Raw genomic sequence first — 19,304 nt, 5'->3', positions numbered from 1 at the left:
CCTCTGAGACCAGAAAAGCAAAAGCATTACTTAAGTGAAAGGCACTTGCCAGGCACTGCTAATACATGAACAACCTCTAGTCTGAAATCACCCAAAGATAGCAGCTCAGGGACAAACCTCATCAAAAGGGTGGCCTTCTACAGATGGACTTTGCTTACAGATCCTCAGATGACATTTCCTGAGCTCTGCCCTCCAACTCATGATCTGTGAGACTGCCAGCAGAGAACTGCTGCTGGCTTGGCACAATAGATCCTGTGGCAGAGCTATGCTAGCGTAGGAAGGAACCTACGTGTTCAGTAGGAAATTGTATGGAGACCTGAGAAACCAAGCTCTCCCAGACCCCTGAGAAGAGGCACTTCCACTAGCAACTCCACTCACAGAGCCAATTTGGTAGCTTCCAGATCCTAGCAATATCCCAGTGGTAAGGAGAGAAATGCCATCTGGGAAACCAGGCTATCACATCATCATCAGAGGAAAAAAAAAATTCTCAGAAGCTTTCATTGTCCATATGGCCAGGGACACAAAGCTACCCCTTCCCTAAAGGCAGGGGGCACAGACTCTACACTTGCAGACTCTAGAGCTTTAGGCTTCTAATGTCAGAGCTTAACAGCTTCTCCTTTCACACTCCCCAGAGCATTACCTAATCCAAGAGACCAAAAGAGACAAGAAAGTATCACAGAAGATTACTCTCTCTCAAAAAAAAGGGTGCTTTCTTTCCCTGAGAGCAGATCATATGCTGCCTTGCTCTCTGTCCCCTATGAAGTATTAGCTATAATAGGTACTTTCCAAGCACATCTTTTCTCCAGGAGTTAGGTTATTAGCCTTAAGCAACTGCCTAACTCACAGCCAAAGGTTTTGAGGCTAAATCTCCAAACCTGTACATAGAGTTCTAGCTCCCGCACATCATTCCCCTAGCACAGAGCATCAGCAGAGCCTTCACATCCCCCAAGTAACCTTTCTCTGTGCCAGCAAGCTCCTTTTATAGGAAAGGCTCACTGTATCAGCTGCTCTCTATCATTTAGTACCTCAATCCCTGGCACCTGTGAGGTGGAAGCAGGCATAGGTGAGGCTCAGCCTGGCTCCTCTTGAAGGGTCAGTCCACCTTTCTTCAGCAGAGAAGTTACAAGGTTTTGTTAGGTTCCACAGATACTAACTTTGTTGGATGGCAAAATGCACAGGCAAGCCCCTAACTATGCCTAAAAGAAAATTATTGGTGGATCTGGGTGAACATAAAAGAGTGATCTGTCATCTAAGCCCTGGATAGAAGATATCCAGCTAAAGGTTTACATATTCTGAAGGTGATTTTGGAAATCCTGTCAAAGAAGCTGTGAAGTGCCTGATTTTCAGAAGGCAGAGATTCTGTCCTTACCGGAAATCAGTATTAGAGGGTTTTTGGGGGTCTTTTTCTTTCTTTCTAAAGTGTTTCTGAATTCTGCTCTTGGAAACCAAAGCACTCATTAACTTCTTGGAAATGCTGGCTTTTGTCCTCCCAAGATTACTCAGCAAAGGGGGAGGGAAAATAGATCTAAATTACCATTTAGCTAACACCACAAACAAAAAATTTGAGGCCACCTTCTCCCTGTTTTTATAAGCCTTATTGCATTTTAAATGTGCTTTGAATCAGCTCAGACAAAGTCCCAGCAATATCTGCTGGTGGTCCAAACCAAAAGAGTCACTCAGTTCTCCATCAGAGGTAGCAAGTGGATGACACATGGGGGCTCCTTTGGTGTATAGGAGAGATGACTGGCATGGTAGGACTCTGCTAAACTCCCCTGCCACTACATCATTAGTGAAGCTGATCTGAGACAGAAGAAGTGCTCACAGAGTTCTGACATGTATATCCTTCCACTGAGAGGAGACTTTGCTCTTGGAGTCAATTCAGTGAACCAAATGCTATTTCATTAGACAGTCATTTGCTGGGCCAGTGTGGCCAGCAATGATTGCAGACTGCCCTGTCTTTGGCTAGACTTTTGTGAGAGTGCAACATTATATATTTATTAAGGGAGTAGAAAAATCCTAACTGGATAAAAATAGCAGGGCCTGGATTAGAATCTGGCTGGCAGCTGAGGAACAGAGGTTCACTGTTGCTTCCAGATGCCCAGTGATGCCAGAAAGATTCTGCACAGTGTTGATGTGGCTCTGCTAAATCAGAGTAGAGAAGATACACAAGACTGGCCTGAAGAAGCACAGTGAGAAACAACACCAGGTCTGTGGGATGAGTGGCTTACGTCTTGCTCAAGAGAGGGAACAAGACAGTGAAGTAAGCTGTTGTATATAGACTGTGCACAGATCTGCTCTTTGCAGCTCAGTGAAGCCAGGTGATACTGCTGTTGGAAGTGAGGTTCTCAGCGGGGTTCGTTCTTCTGCCATACTAGATGAGAAGTTCACCTTCTTAATGACCAACAGAACAGGATCAGCAGGCTTCACATTACTTACAGAAAAAGGACAAACATCTCTGTTTAAAATGTTCTGAGCCTTCCTTTAGTCAGAAGGACTGATACCTCCTACCTCCAGGGATATTTCTAGTCTCTGGTTAGATAAGGAAAAGGCACAGGAGGTTCTAGTCTCCTCAAGGCTCTGACTTCTGCCCCTTCTTCAGATGTGCTGAAAGCTGTCCGGTGTACCTATTTGTGATGAAGGTATCAGTTCATCCACCAGTGCTGGTGTTTTATTAGCCCCCTCTCTAGCAAGTTGCTCTCTGTGGAGAACCACCACAACTGCTACAAGGTCACACTTTGGGATCCAAGACCAGAAGCTGACTCATTCTTCCTACACAGAAGGAAGCTTCCAGCAGGCGGTGGAGATAGCAGACATCATCACATCTGAAGTGCAGTGCTGTACATGGAGGGCACTGTCACCAGAACTCATAACCCAGATGTCACACCTTCCCTCACGCTAAACCAAGAAAGTGATTTTAAATACATACACACGCACACACACATGCTTTCCTCTGCTACTCTTTATCACACATCTGATCTAGAGTCAACACAGCCAGGAGAGTCCCGGTAAATTATTTCTATAAAGCCTTTGATGCTTATTATTCAGATAATGAGTGAAAGCTGCCATTAAGATCAAGGTCTATTGTGCTAGATGCTGTACCAGTTCACACTAGGAGATACTCACTGTCTCCAAAAGCTTACAGTCTAAGTAGATACTTGACTTGCGAGGGAGAGTGGGATAAGTGATAGAGGAATAATTTATCCAAAGTGAAAGGCTGAGCTGAAACTAGAAGCTTATGTGTCCTCGTTTTGGGGCTGGCTATCTCCTCTCTGCATCACCACCAACCAATCACCGATACAGTTTGCAAACAGTTGTAATAAAAAGCCTCCCAGAAACCAGCCACACTTAATTCCTGAAGACATTTTGTTCTTTCTCTGGTTACAAACCACAGGCAGGTAGGACTGTTCTAGCAGCTGCATGCAAGGCTTTGGAGGTAGCAATGGCAGACTGACTTGAGCCGCAAGAATGACTCCTGTCATATGCAATCAAGTAACAGTGTGCCCTGTGGTGCTATTAAAAAGCCCTTTGCAGATTGCAGTGTGCTTTAGGGGCTGAGAGAAAAGCTGAGACAGCATCGCCATCCCTGAGTCAGAGAAGGAACTGCAGGGGAAACCCATCCCCATGCAGTGACATTGTGGGTTACTTACTCCTCTTCGTTCATCCTGATGAGATGAGGTCTGAATCTCTTTGCCATATCTCCAAAAGCTGAGGGAGAGGAAGGATGAGAGGCTTCCTCCAAAGGAAGGCTATGAAACCTGCTATGAAACCTGACAGCAAAAAGTCTCGGAGTTAGCACGTCTTTCACTGTAGTGATGGGTAGGGACAAAATACGGAAAATACAACCCAGTGATGGATTAATATGAACATTAGTCTCTTCTTAAAGTGGTGACAGTTGGAGCTTTTTGCCTTCTGCCCTCTATTGGTGTGGCATGCATGGTGTAATGAATGCTTTGTCATCTAAACACAGGGCTTTATTCCTACTTTGCATGTGTTAACATAAAACCAGTGCAAACATCACTGTTGATATATATTCTGAAACCACTATAGAGACTCACTATATAAAGAATCTTCCTTTTTCAGATGCATTTGTTCCTGAAATGATTTGCTTCCTGTGCACTGGAGTCTCAACCCGAAATAAGCCCTGACCAGAACCTCCCTATTTCACAGAATATTCTTGCATCTGCCTCCATAGGGTACCCCCATCCCAGCATCATGGTGTAGCAGCCTCACCCACCTTCCTCTTCTAAATGGCAGGCTACACCAGGATTAGCATATGAGCATGCAACAGCCACATTAGAATCAGGGAGTCAGAATTACAATTCTTCTACTTTAGACCTGAGAAGGCACTTATTGAGGTCTCTGGAGACCAGCTTTCAGCTCCTGCTGTCTCACTGCCTGACTACAGACAAATCAATTTATCTGTGCCATACTTCAGTTCCCTGTCTCTAGCCTAGAGCTGACACTTCATAAACCTACCAAGAGGTTGTGGTAGACTATGTCCTGAGATGCTGCAGTGATGGAGGTAAGATAAGGATGACTTTGTAAAGCATTGATATGAAGCAAGCTGATCTGCTTTCAGTCATGACAAATGATTGTTATTGTCCAGAAGAAAGTTAGCTGTCATGTATTGACTCCTCTCAGCAACAACTAAGCAGAACGAAACCCTCCTTCCTAGCTGTATTCCAACACTCACACTGAGCAAAGGGTTATTATTTGTGACACAATTCTCTTACCCTCACTCTCTAGGTTCCTATTTTTCAGGGCTTGGTTCAAAATTGATTCCACTGCAGCAGACCTCAGACCATGCCCATAGCCTGTAACCTAGATGTCTGGTCCCTTTAATCAGGAAAAGAAACATACCCAGACAGTGTTATGCTTCACTAAAGCTTCTCTTTCTGTGTTAATCCTCATCAGGGTTGAAACCTTGTCCAGGATGACAGTATGAAAACCAAGAGTCTTGTTCCCTACAGGCCAACAAAAGTGCTGCTTTACTGTTTAGATGGCAGCATGCTTATTGGAACACTTTCATAAAAAAGGTCAGAGTTGGCCAATAACAGAATGTCCATAATTTTTTTCCAACACCCACCAATAAAAATGCCTCTTGCTTAAGATTTTGGCAAGAACCTGGATTCTGGCTCTCTCAGCAATGGTATTTGCAATGAATTTGCAATGGACCGTGTGCTGCCGATTTATCCCAGCCATCTTGAAGCTGTTTCTTCACCTCAGCTGTCTGATTCAGCCTCCAGGCTCCTGATCATCGCTATTTATTGGGATTGACTGAATAATTTGGCAGAACTTGAGCCCTGGATTTTGTTATGAAACAACGCAGCTTCCCTAGTAGCTCATTGGGAGCCACAGCGCCCTGCAGGCTGGTGTAATGGTCACCATGAAATGCAACCACTCCCATGGTGAAAAGTACAAGTAACACATTAAAGGCCAAGAACAGTTCCTGGACAAGGACAGAGTCAAAAAGATCTAGTATTTTAATGCATGAGCATTGAGTGCATGAGATCTCTCATGCAACTAGCCAGGTTCCCCACTCAGCAAGTTCTGGACAACTCAGAGAGGTCCTAAATTACTTTGCAGCCTTGCTACCTCCTAAGATTTTATTGACAGCCTTTTGACATTTGGTGTTCTTTGGAAAGCCCCATCCCCCGCAGCCCAGACTCTCAGCTTGCCTTTCATTTCACAGAACAGCATGTTCCCAGCCTGCCAGTTCCAGAGGAAACAAGCCCCAAGGGTACCTTAAAGGTTTGGACACAAATAGCTCCCACTGTGTATTATTTTCAAGCCAGCACCATGATTCTGAAGGCTTGACTCATTATGGGTAAATGCCTAGGGTTAGAAATATTAGTCATCAGTAGGAAGAGAGGAAGAACTCTGCTGGCCTTATGTGAGCATGATTTTTACCAGTATTTTAGGGCAAAGGCCTGAGTCAAACCTGTTTGTCTCTGACCATCAGATTTGGTCCAGGATTTTTTAGGGGACATGACCGGGGGAAGAGTGTAGTTCCAGATCTTCTGTGCTTACAGTTAATGACTTTACATCCATCTCCATGTCTGGGGTTTCTAAGCACCTGGTACTTCCCAAGCTAAGGCCAGATCTAGTCAGTGGAAAACTCACTGGCCGTTGCTGCAGCTGTACCGCAGAGAAGCAGGCCACAGCACACACGCGGTGGCTGCACCGTGTCGTGCTGCGGCTCTGATGGACCACGGAGGCAGAGGGCTCGTGTCAGGCCCGCCAGGTAAGGGCCCAGCAGGCAGCAGCTCCTCAGCATTGCTATGAAGCTGGTCTCTTGAGTGACGATCTTTGTAGTTAACTCAAGCTGAGGCGTCAAGATGCTTTTGTCTGGAGAAAGGGGGAGGAGGAGGAGGGAAGATGTTTTTCAGGAGACCAGATCCCCTGCAGCTCGTGTGGTCAGTGTCGCGCGTGGCGTTTCCCTGGACTCGCACGACCAGGTGACGCTTCTCAGAGGCGGCGGCGAGCCCGAGCCCGGCGGCGGGCCGAGCCGGGAGCACCATCTGCCGGCTGCAGCGAGGCGAGAGGCGTCCCCGGAGGGACGATCGCCGGGGAAGTCAGGGCTGTCCCGGCCGACGCGTGGTTGGTAGACAGGCGGCAGATCAGAGGCGAGAGTGATCACAGGATCGCATGCAGCCCCCAGCGAAACCTCCCGCTGCCTGCGTTAGGAAGGGGACTCCAGAGCGGTCGGTCTTTGCTCCGCGCTAGAGCCAAGCAAAATTGCTCTGGCGAAGGAGATCCAGTTCTAAGTCAGCTGGGGCTGTTCACGGCTCCTGCAGAACTCACTGGTAGTTTCAGCTGAAAAAAATTAAAGCATTTCACCAGGCAGTTTTCTTCATGAGAGGGCTTGGTTTTGTTCAGTTTGAAATGAGGTTTTGTTTAAAAATGTTCCTGGTAATAACAATATTGAAGGGAGCACAGAGAGCTTGAAAGCAAAACAAAATGTGACTCTCTGGTCTAACAGTAAACCCGTTTAATCAGCTCCCACGTAGATTTTCTCAGGTTCCTCAGGTCTACCAAAGACCAAGCTGGCAATTATTTACACGGCTCCACTGAGCCATCTTCCTGCTTTACCTACCACTGCTTCTGGCCCACAGAGCTCCAGACACTTCTCAAACCCATATCCCTTTCCCATATTCCCATATCCCTTTCCCCTCCAGAAATTAGTCCGTCTGGACATCACAGAATGGTGTTTCTCCTCCACCTCTTTTTTCTTTTCTTTTCTTTTCTTTTCTTTTCTTTTCTTTTCTTTTCTTTTCTTTTCTTTTCTTTTCTTTTCTTTTCTTTTCTTTTCTTTTCTTTTCTTTGCTTTTCTTTGCTTTTCTTTGCTTTGCTTTGCTTTGCTTTGCTTTGCTTTGCTTTGCTTTGCTTTTGCTTTGCTTTGCTTTGCTTTTGCCTTTGCCTTTGCCTTTGCCTTTGCCTTTGCCTTTGCCTTTCCCCAAATCTTTATGTGCAGGAGCTTAGCAAGCCACGAAGGGGGAAACACCTTCCTGGGAGCTGAAGTTTTGAAGTGCCCTAAGCTCGCTTGCTCCTGGGCACAGCCAACCACTAGTTAGCGTGGCTAAAGAGGACTTTTCCTTGGGACTGAATGTTTTGAATCCTGAGCAGATCTTCTACAGCCACTGCAATGTTCCTGTCCCTTCTGAGGTAAATTCGTTTTCTTGGTTTCTTGTGCACACACTAAGATTTTTCCAGTAAATGAAAAACAGCCTAAAAATCTGACCCTCGCACCTTTCCCAGACATTTAGTAGAAGCCACTTACTCTGAGATGTATGATGACTGTGTCCAATCACAAGCTGTTAGTTAGAGTGTGTCAGTGGAAATAGAGAGTCCAAAGGGTCAAGCTTAGCCCAAGCGAAGTATCCCAGGGAGCAAGCATCATCCAACAGCTGTTTGACAGGCTCTAGGTGAAATCCCTGCCTACAAAATAGACCAGCACCTCTTACTTCACCTGCTCTGAGTTTCCAAGATGACCCATGACTGAATGGAGGAATCCAGGCTGGTTCCTCTTGCCTACAAGCAGGCTGGCTCTGCTCATCTCCTCTCACTTGTAACTGCAGGGACGAACTGACTGGCTGCCCAGGAATCAGATGATGAGACATGATCCCTATCCTCGAGCAAGGATCCTTCCCAAGGAGACAAAGTCTTGCTCTGTCCATAGGTTGGAAACCAAATTGCACATGTGCAGCTTTTTGCTCTCTGCTTTCTCTCCTCTGCTGGTGGCACTGGCTGTTCAGAGCCCTCCTGGGAGGGACAGGGAGAAGGTTTGGTGGTGGGCATTTTGCTTTGCCTGCATGGAGCCAGTCACAATGGCAGTTTTTCCAAAGGTATTCCCCTCACAAAAAATAAGGAAAGAAAAAGGCAATGAATCTAGAAAGTGTTCCTTTTTCCTGAGACACTTCGTAGTCTTACTGAAGGCAGGATGACTTGGAGGTCACCTGCACAGTCCAAGCCTACTCGGCCTGTTTATTGCAAAAGACAAATATCTCCTAAACTGTTCCTACCTGAACTATGAGGAGAATTTGAAGTTTGGAGATGCCTTCAATAGTGGTGCTGCACAAGCAGATCTCATGGCAGGCTGCTGAGTGTGTGGCACCTACGCAGAGAGCAGTGCTGGAGAGCGTAAAGGTTGCAGTGGCAAGCTCACAGGGAAGGGGTCACACGGCTGTTCGCGTGTTCAGGTGTGTCAGTATCGTCTTCAGTGGCACCATCTCATGTTGATAGAGCTAAAAAATACCCAATAAGCAGACAGGCTTCTGGGCACACTGGCACCTTTTTCACCTTTTCAGAGCTGGAATGCTCAAAAAACATGTTTATTTCTTCCACTTTGTATCAATTGGTCTAATAAAAGCTATTAAATTTCCCGCAACATTTGTCTTGCTATTTTTCTGAGACCACATGACTGTAAGAGCACTACAGTATATTTGCTGTTAGATTGCAAGCAACACTTACATTTTCTTGAGTCCGTTTGGGGATATTTTGACAGGCATTAGGTACTACTGAAGCTGTATTTAGCTAGTGTAAAAGGCAAAGCTGCAGTCAGGTCAGCCAAAGTCTGGAACTGCTCTGATAAGCAAACCCTTCCTGTGTCTTTTCATGGACGAATTCTCTGCACTCCCTAGACGTGATTAATTTCCTTTCATTTTGATCCTCTTATTCTGATACCTTTTGCATATCTTTTGAAAGAAGAGACTTTTAATCCCTTCTTGACCTTTTTAATGATCGTGTTGTTTTAAAAACGTGTCTGTTTGAGCACTTTGCATTGACGCAAAGAAACTTCTGAGATCCCTATGGGCCAGACTTAGAATTTTTACCCCAACCTCCATGTTTCATATCCATTAGCCAAAGTGATATCAGGATGGAAAGCAGCAAGAGCAATAGAGGCTTTATTTTTAAAACTTTCTGTGATTACTTTTACAAGCTCTTTAAGTAAAGTTCAGATCTTCCCTGTATTTTTGAAATTAAAGCTACGTATCTGTTTGTTTTTTTCTTTTTTTCTTTTTCTTTTTTTCTTTTTTTTTAACAAACTGGAACAAATTACCACAGACAGTGGTATGTTCTATATCTCCTGTTGTGCTCAGACCCTGGCTGCCTTTCTGGAAGATGTGTGAATAATCAAACACACATTACAGAACTCAATGCAAAGGTCAGTAGAGAACTGTATTGGTCAGCAGACCAGATGGGATAATATACCAGTCCCTCTAGCCATAAAATGTATTTAATGCTTTCTGGAACCATTTTAGACAATTTACAGAGTTTTTCTTGGTAGCACAAAAATTTGGGGAACATTAAAAAACAAATTTGCAGCCTATTTCTTTACCGCAGACCTCATAGATTCTATTGTATAGTCCTTGAAAGCTGTAATTAAGAGCTTTGAAACATATTTGAGGCTGATCCTTCTCAGGCTTTGCCTCCAGCCTCATTGGCTTGAAGAGCATGTTTGTTTACAGGAAAGTTACCATTGCCTTTAATTGAAATAAGCAATTGACTGGGGAGGCTCCTGGCTCTGAAGAACCCTGGTGATGCTGGTGTTTTATGGGCTATGAGAAAGGCCTGACTGCCACTTGTCACAGCTGGAATAATAAAAAATAAATTCCCAATCTGTGTTTTGGATCTACATACAGTTATGTTTTCCTCATTTTTGCATTCCACAAATGTAATTTGGCTTAGAGTAAATAAAAATAGCTTATCCCACTGGACCCAATATATGTCCTTCGTTTTCGCTTGGTCAAGACTTGTCTGAAATTTTGCATGATTTCAAAATGCTATTGCCATTTGACCCAAGGAACCAAGAAACTCTGGTTCAAGAGTAGTGAAATAAACACTTGGACACTTAGAAGAAACAACTGAAAAATCATCTTCCGCCTGCCATTGAAAATATTTACCAAATGCAGAGGGCATGTGGAAAAAAACTGGTGGCCCATCCTGGGCTTACTCCTTGGGCAGAGCAGCACCAGCCCCATCAGAGGAGGACATGGGGAGACCCAAGGACTCAGGACACCAGGACCCTGCCCAGGGCTCTGCTTACCTTCTCCAGCATCTCCTCCAGCAGCGCCAGCACCTTCCTCAGGGGCCTGTTCTCCAGCCCACCCAGGGCACAGATACTTGGGAGCCCCAAAGCATCTCCATGCCCCCCATTCCACCTTCCAGCGAGCCCCAGGGCAGCATGGCCATCGTGTCTTCTCTGTCCTATGTTCCCCCTTGGCCACTTCACCCTGCACGGGGATCCGAGACGATGGCTGCTGGCAGGGGAGGGCTCTCTCGACACTGCCAGCTGAGTACCTTGGAGGCGTGAGTTAGGCCACTAAAACTATTTGATTGTGCTAAATAGCATAGTATTAAAATGATAATTGGGTTTTTTTCCTTTGCCTTTCAGTTTCTGGGTTTTAACCTCCATTAGATACATTTCAAGCTTTTTCTCGGTGCATGTAACACCCTGGTTTTTTAAGTGCACAGGACTCCAGGAGCTGGGGCTTTAATTACTGCCAAATACAATCAGCTTTCCAGAACATGATGCAGGCAGAAGCTACAACTGGCCCTGGCACATATTGCCAGTGGCTGCGTTTTCTTCTCACCCCGGTGTTTGCGAACAGCTAAGCAAATCCCCTTGTGAGAGGGGGCTCTCCAGCGGGCTTGGCAGCGCTGGGGGCAAAGGTACCAATTCCTGCGTGCTGCACCCTGCGTGCGCCCAGCCGGGGCTCCCTGACCCGGGACAGAGACGGTCTCCGCATGGCTCGGTCCAAAGTCCGGCCGAAAGCAAACCTCTGCGGGACACAAGGATGGTGCCAACAGCCAGGTTGAGGTTTTCCTCATTTTGGAAGGCAAGCGGTTATCCCCCACGCTCACTCCCTGAAGTGCCCCTCCACCCCCTCTCTGCTTTTTGCGGCAGCCCCACACTGAAGGCAGAGGAGGCTGCGTGATGGTCACGCTGTGACCAAGGTCAGGGCTTGCGTCCCTCTCTGAGATCACACGGCCCAGGAGAAACATTTTGGCCACCTGACCCGGCACCTGGCACAACGCAGCTCCCACCAGCCTTGCTTAATATTCAGCTCCGGTTTAAATCCCGCCGCAGGGCGGCACAGCCCTTCTGTCTGCTGCAGTGCAGATGAAATGAGTTTGACCGATCTCAGCCCAGTTTTGAGCCAACCACCATCAACAGCATAAAAATCCACTCTGCAGCCGTGGAGGGCTGAGAAGATGCAGCTCACACCGCGGAGGGCAGCACGGAGGAAAAATACAGCTCAGCGCGTGAATACGAAAAGGGCCTGGGCTCTGGCAGCAGATCTGCTGGCAACATCACGGCACAGCGGTGGGAAGGGACAGGAACGTGAGGCAGCGGGCGTTTGCGTCCTGCCGCTCGCCTCAGCAGCCTGGACGCCGGCCTCCGTTATACCCCTGTGGGCCTGGGGACGTGCCCCTGGGCTGGCACAGGGAACAGGGACAGGGAAGCGAGGCCAGATGCTACCAACCATGGGACACTCAGAGTGGCTGCAGTGTGTGGCGTAGCAGTAACTGTGGCATGTCCCACACAGCCGGGAGGGAGAGGCTGGGAGCATTTCCACGCAGCTCCAGCAGCTCTTGATCTGGGAAAATCCCTCACCACTAGCTTTTCCAACCCAAAGATCCCCTCTTGTGCACGTTGTGGGAAACCCTGATTGCAAAAACCAAGGGGCAAAGCAAGGAGGTAGTCAGAGGACTTTCTTGCAAGGTGAGGATGGTGTATTGCAGACAGGAGCTGGGAAGAAAGTGCGGGTCGCCATGCCGAGGGTGGATCTACTGGATCTGGCCCCGATTCCTCCTAAATCCCTAAGGGAGACTCAGGCAGACCCAACGTCAGTGAATCATTTTCCAGCACGCTCCATAGCTGCCGAGAGACCAGGACGGGCGGCCTGGCCCTGAGCCCCATCTCGCAGCACCTGGTGCACCCCGGCCCCGGCTATCAGCGACGTCCCAGAGGCAGGAGAGAAGGAGCTCGCAGAAGGCAGCCCTTCGAGTCGCCCTTGGGGGATGGAGAGGAAGGCATTTCTGGTGGAGATTGAATCTAGTGATTACTTTAAGGGATTTGCTGTCTCTTTCTTTCTCCCTCTCTCTCTCACTCTCTCCTTCCCCCCCCCTTTTCCCTCCCTCTTATCCCTTTCGTGGTGCATTTGTCTTCAAGGAACCTGGGGTGTTCTTTTCATCAGCTCAATCTCTCTCTGGCACTTGAGTCCTGATTGGCTGAAGGACTTAGGGGAAAAAAAAAATCTTTAATTAAGTAGATAATCTCTTCTTAGGAAGTTCTGCGGCTCCATTTCACCAACCCCCTTTAGCTCTTACTTTAGGATTGGTTACCCTTCACAGAAATTGGGATTCAGAGGGCATATGCCTCTTCATCACACCAGGAGCGCCGGGTGGAAAGTAACTCTATCCCTTCCCTAATTTTGTTGCGTTTCTTTTTTTTATTATTATTTCTTTCTTTTCTTTTCCCTGGTGGTGGTACCTAAGTTTTTTCTAGGATTTCCTTTCTCCCTTTTTATTTGGATTTTGTGTTTCACATGGACCCTTATCTGGGCATCTTCTTCCTCACTCCCTTCTTCCAATCCTGCTGTGCCTGGTGAGTATTGGGAGCACCTCAGTCTGTGTCACAGGCAGGTGCTCTTCCCAGAGACCGTAAGGATATTATCCCTCTTCACCTGCCTAAATGTCCCCTCTTTCCCACTTAGCTGAGTTCTGGCCTTTAACGGGATCAGATATTTAACTAAGTTGAAACATGCTCAGTGTTAGAGAGGTTTGATCTAAGCAGAAAAAGCCCCCTTTTTCTCCCTCACCTTTTCGTAGTAATTTTATGGACCAAATCCTGATCTAAAGTAAATTAGAGTAGATTCCCTGAGAGCAGACGTGAAGATCTAGCCCCTCATTTCCAATTGGGAAGATAACCCAACTGGAAAGCCAGGGATTTTTATTATTTTTTCCAAAGGCTCACAGTCTGCTTATCTTGTCTTAATCAGATGAGGCTTCTCTCTTTTTGCCCAAAGAAGACAGTCACTGATTAAGAGCTCAGAGACAGCAGGGATAACTTGAATGCACAGAAGCGCCACTCTGTAAGAACGGACTGAAACCTGGAGTCCATGGCAGGCACAGGGACGGCATTATGTATGTCTGAAATACAGGTATTTGGATCTCCTGGGAGAAGGAAATTTTGGTTTGGCTCCCTTTTCAAATGGTTCCCCACCACCTGGACCCTGTGAGACCAGTCCCCCAGTATAAACCAGCAGTCATTTCCAGTGGGCCTATTGCTCTGTCCTCAGGGTGGTTTTACTTTGATTTCCAGAACCATTTTACAAGGCAGACAGAAAAAGATTACACTTGCACCAAAGCTAGTATTGTTCCTTTCTGGTGTATACCTGTCCCATTCTCATATGGAGGTGGACTCAAGTGGCCTGGCTCTGCAAGTATTTTTTCATATGCAATTTCTACTGAGTACCCAGTCTTCATTCACTTTCTGTGATGCCCTGGGGAATCTGTGCAGTGGGTTACAGCCTTATTTCTAACAGCAAGGAAAGTCTTTTCCCATTCGGTTTTAAAATCCCCTGCCTACCCCATAGCAGATCTCTATAGAGTTATTACCATGGATGGAGAAGCCAAAATTACAGAAAGAGAAACTCAAGACTAAATGATAATTCACTCCTGTTAGGCTGGGAATGAAATCTATGTTTTCTCCTCCCTTCCTTAAAAAAATACGCTGCTGTTTGTATGTCTCTGAATATTTAGAATAGCAAACTCGAAATAAATTCCCCATCTTGAACAAGGAGAATATGTAATATGTGGCATTTTCAGAAGCACAAAGTGTAGTGAAATACACAAATCTCAGACATTTTCAAACAAAGTTGAATGTCTAAGTACTCTATGTACCTTTTGGAAGTTTTTAAGGGAAAAGTTTATAGCTCAAGACAGTCCTTCTTCTCTAGACGTCTTGCTAATAGGTCATGATTTTCTAAGAGAAAGAAATTTCAGGAAATACTGCAAAATTTTTGTTCTCAATTATCCTGTTATAGACCCTCTTCCTTAATTCTTGAAGAGAAAAAAAAGTAAGGTTCATGGAAATTGTGCAAAAATCCTGCTTGCAATTCTTATTGTTCTTTATCTGATCCAATAGTTTGAAACGCAACACAATTTTTTTCCTGTGATCTGATCACATGAATTTGGGGGGAGGGATGGAAATTTAGGTCAATATCTAATATTTTTTATATAGGTGGTCACTTCCTTCCTCTGAATGTTTATTAGAAACCTCTGGTGATTCTACTGTATTGGCTAGGTTGGATGGCCAGCATGTTTCTAGACAAGGAAAATGTCAGGGTTGCATTTAGGAAGAAAAAAACAAGTATATTTAACAAAATAGAAAAAAAGAGAAGAAGAAAGAAAAGGTAAAGGCCCAAATGTTAGCAAATTGCCTCCTAATCTCCTGTCTTGTGGGAATAATGCAACAGTCTCTACTTTGCCTCTGATTGTTTTTTTACTCTTCAGCTATGAGGTTGCGTCTAATTTCCAGTGTCCCTATTTTTCTAATAATTTGGGAGGGGGTAACTAAAGATCAAGATTCAGATCCAAAGTGAAATTGGATCCATTTTCTGTATTTACAATAATGACAGTAAAGATCAAAATGCAATCATATAATTTTCTGAAAAGAGAGAGCTGGATCAGCAGTTCACTAGTTTGTTAGTGGATGATCGAGTATCAAACCAATATTTTAACGGGACACTTGACTAAGACTCTGGGTATATTCTCAGTGATGAAGATTGGTGCTCATTTAACATAACTGAGGAGGGGAGTGGGCAGTGCAGTTATTGGTAAAACTGTAACTGAGCTGAAATTGCCAAAAGCTTATTCGTGTTTCGTATGTATAAAATATAATGGGATGGCTGCTTGGCAGGTAATTTGCTGTTGTTTCCAACAGAGCAATATTAAATAACTCCTGCAGTAGCATTCATTAGCTTTGATATAATTCTGTAGGAGAGGGTGCAATGAAACGTCGCTTGCCCTAGATTTGTTTTTCCCCTGGGTGAGCGGAGTTGAGCTGCAGTTAGTGAAGACTCACACCCTGCGCCAGCTCCTGCTTGGGCTGTAGAACGGACCGAAACTCTCAGTGGGACCCTTCTCTCGCTACCTGCAAGGTCTATCTGTACTTCTCTTTTAGCCCACATAACACTTTCCTGGAATTTAAAGGGGGAATAAAAGCACATCAGTTAGCTGGAATCCCCACAAGCTCTGCTGAAGCAGAAATATCATACCAAGAGCTTCCTTTCATGTTTTAAATCAATGTAGCAACACTGAAATTGCTGGAATAGGGCTGCTTTACACCAGCTGCTGGTGTACAGTGTCATGGATATGTAGTAAAGAAACACACTACAGAGGCAAAAATGAAGAGAGATTCGTTTTCATGAAATTCCCATGAGATTCCCATTTATAACACAGAGATGACGCTACTGCTGTTGTCTATAATGCATTATGTTTGTGGCATAAGTGGCAAAATCGCTCTCTGCCACCACTGGAGAATATATCCAGAATAGAGATGTGTTTTTCTTAGCTATATGGTATGGGCAAAGACAAAGCACAGAGAATTTGCTTCCATTATTACCTTTTGTTTAAACAACAGAAATTCCAGCTACTGCCCAGCCATACAACTGCCCTGCAGTGCGTAGTGTCATGATAGCCGCTGTCCCACCTTTTCCTCAGTACACTTGCAGCTGCAAGAGTTAAACATAGGGAGTTAAGCATATGAGTCTAAATGACTCCTTTACATGCCTAACTCCTACGAACCCGCTTTGCAGCTTACCTGCTGATCAGAGAGCCCAGGGCAAATGCCTTCTGTCTTTCCAGCTTAATAAAAATGTTTAGAATATCCTGCTGGGAAATTGCTACTGTACTGTTCGCTCAGCTGCAGATGGTGAATTGGCATATCCTGGACTTGGCTTTTTTGTGAACCTCGAGGTTTATCCTGAGAGGAACAGACCCTCTGCTTCAGTGCAGTTATGTCGACTGACAACTGCTAATGGGCTGGTTCTTTGTGAACCCTGAACTTGTGGATTACTGTCCTCCTCCAAAAGCCACCCTTGCAACTGCTCAGGTGTTTCTAACCCAACGTGAGGCCAGCAAGGCTTTGAAACAGATACTTCCAGTGTGCTGTGAATTCAGCGTTTCCTACCAAGGACGTGGGAAGCAATGCAGATGGGAGGTATCTCTCGTATTGGTCTCAAAAGTAGGACAAGAGAGGACTTGTTTTCTCTTAGTCTTGCCTATGTGAGGACATTGTACCAGAATTTTCTCACAGCTGCTCCCTGGGGGGTCAGATTCACACTGACACCATGATGAGCAAGCTAGAGCTATTCCTGCAGCAAAGCGCTTGAGGAAAAGGCAGAAGACAGGAAGGAAAAATGACTTGTTCATGCAACTACACAGTTGCATTAAGATGGGGACCCATGGAGCTTACAAAGTCTGAGAAAAGTCTGAAAAGACCCAGGTTCATGCCCCTGTGTGAGTCAGGTCACCCGATGCTCTAATCACCAGGCGACGGATCCCATCTCTCTGAGTCCCAGGAAATATTTAATTAGTTGTACAATGCAGAAGCAGCTCCCAAAGGAAAATTCCACTGCAAAACAGCCATCAACTTAGTGGAAAAGCGCCCGTAGGGGTTGAAGAACAGCTGTGTTTGAATCCCTGGCCTGGAACAAAAGGATAAGGATTGCCTATCCTCCCACCATGCCCTGGCCACAGCCATCTTCCTCCTGTTTTCACCCAGAGGAATCTTTCCCAATGCAACCTTCACTGTGGGTACATTTCCACCAAACAAACAAACAAACGAAACAAAACAAAACAAAGGCCTTTCCAAAGAGAAACTTTGAAAACTAGGTCTCTCAACTATTTTTAAACTCTCAACTAGTTCTGAACAAGGGACGATACTTTCACTGAATAACAAAGATCAGATTTCCTATGATTTTGCTCAAGCTACAGTACCTAGATCTCCTTCTTGCAGCGTATCTGAGAGGACCTCCATGAGGGCAATTCTAGCTAAGGTGAATTGGGCTCACTGACCTCCAGAGCAGTTTTCCAGGGCAGGGACACACCCTCACTGAATCTCTTGTGTGCCAGGTATCTCTCTCCATTTTGGATTTGTATCACAACAGGACAGTGCCTTTGTCTTAACGGCAATACCTGTGGCACCAAAAAACCCTACTTGAAAACACAGAGATGAAAAATATCCAAAGCTCCTTCACTTGCCTTCCCATCTCTCCGGGAGGAGGTTCACTGACCAGCTGGACAGCCAGCTCTCAGCTGAAAATGCTGCAGAGTATCCCTACAGGACCCATATCCAAACCTTCCTTCCTCGCCCACCCCCAGCCAGTGTCCGTCCCTGATCTGCCTTTTATCTGTGTGCAGAAAAACCCCAGGCCACACAGCCATGTGCAGCACCTGAGCCCCACAAGAGCAGCATTGCCAGGCACTGGGGCCAGGGGTCTCTGCCTAGCTTCTTGCTAGAGCTTCTCTCGTTCCTCATCGAAACGGCCGGCACACGTAGCTCTTGAGTGGCCTATGTGCTAGGAAAGGGGCATTAGTCCCCTAGGACAGGGAATGCCTGCAGGGCTTGCTGGTGCCATTGGGAATGAGATGGTGTGCAGCAGTCACCTTACAGGATGGTCTCTCCCAGCCCAGGCTATGCGTGGCTGTAACAGAGCAAGGGAAGGGGCACGTGCGCCTGGACTGCACTGGCCTGGGCAGCTGCCTTTGTGGCTGAGGCATCAGCTGCCCTTCGCTCTTTTGCTGCGAAGCCTGGTGGCCATGGCACTTTGGGGAGCAGGAAGAGCAGTCTAGAGAGGGGAATCTCCAGCTCTCACAAGCTTGAGCCTGCAGGCAGACATAGGAAGTCCCACAGCCCTTGGGCTTCAAATGCCAATGTGAGGGCAATGAGAGGGAACTGAACTGAAACTGCAGTCCTCTCCTGCCATTGCTGACCCCTCTCTCCCCAACTCTACTGCTAGGATTTTCAGGGAACGGAGTGGATCCCAGCCAGCAGTGTAACAGAGACAGAGAAGCAGAAACCAAGGCTTCAAGCTTCACCACACTCCCGAGTAGCCCAGTGCTGAAGTCGGGTATGCAGCCCCACTGAAGGGACTGAGTGCAGAGGGCTCTGCGAGGGCTAGCTAGAAGGGGAAGGAGAGGCATCCTCCACTAGGAGACAACAGCGCACATGGCATGTGCTAACGTGCAGTTTCAGTGACAAGTCTAGAAGAGCACCCTGGGAGGAGTGAGGCAGGAACCCTGCCCACCAGCAAAGCATTACTTCAGTCCTTTCATTCTGTTAAGCACGAAAGTGTGGAATGTGACACAGCTGCCTCCTCTCCCTCTTTTCTGCTGGGGGGAAACCTGTTAAAACCTAGGAGCCATGCACACCCACAAGAGCCCTGTCTGCTGCCTGACCAGCACAGGGCTTGAGCAGGGGATAATCTGTCTGAGGAGCCATGTCTGGGGATCATTTGCAAACAGCTGAGAGCTCCAGTTCTGTCCCGATGCCTCACAGATGGGTCCAACCTTCCACCTTCCCCCCGCAAAAAAAAAAAAAAAAAAAAAAAAAAAAAACAGGAAATTCAGGGGGAGCCCCTTGAAGATAGGTTAGCACCCCTTGAAGATAGCTCATCTTCAGCAGGCAGCTGCTGGCTGAGGAAAGGACAGAGCCTCCCATCACTAAGGCTGAAGTTTGGTCCACAGCACCCTGATGAGAGCTGCACAGAATGCCCCATACCAGCAGTGATGGC

Source organism: Rhea americana, unplaced genomic scaffold (assembly GCF_003343005.1).
Source record: "Rhea americana isolate MKP2758 unplaced genomic scaffold, rheAme1 scaffold_93, whole genome shotgun sequence".
NCBI lineage: Eukaryota > Metazoa > Chordata > Aves > Rheiformes > Rheidae > Rhea > Rhea americana.
The sequence above is the reverse complement of the archived record's forward strand: the minus strand, read 5'-3'. Positions refer to the sequence as shown.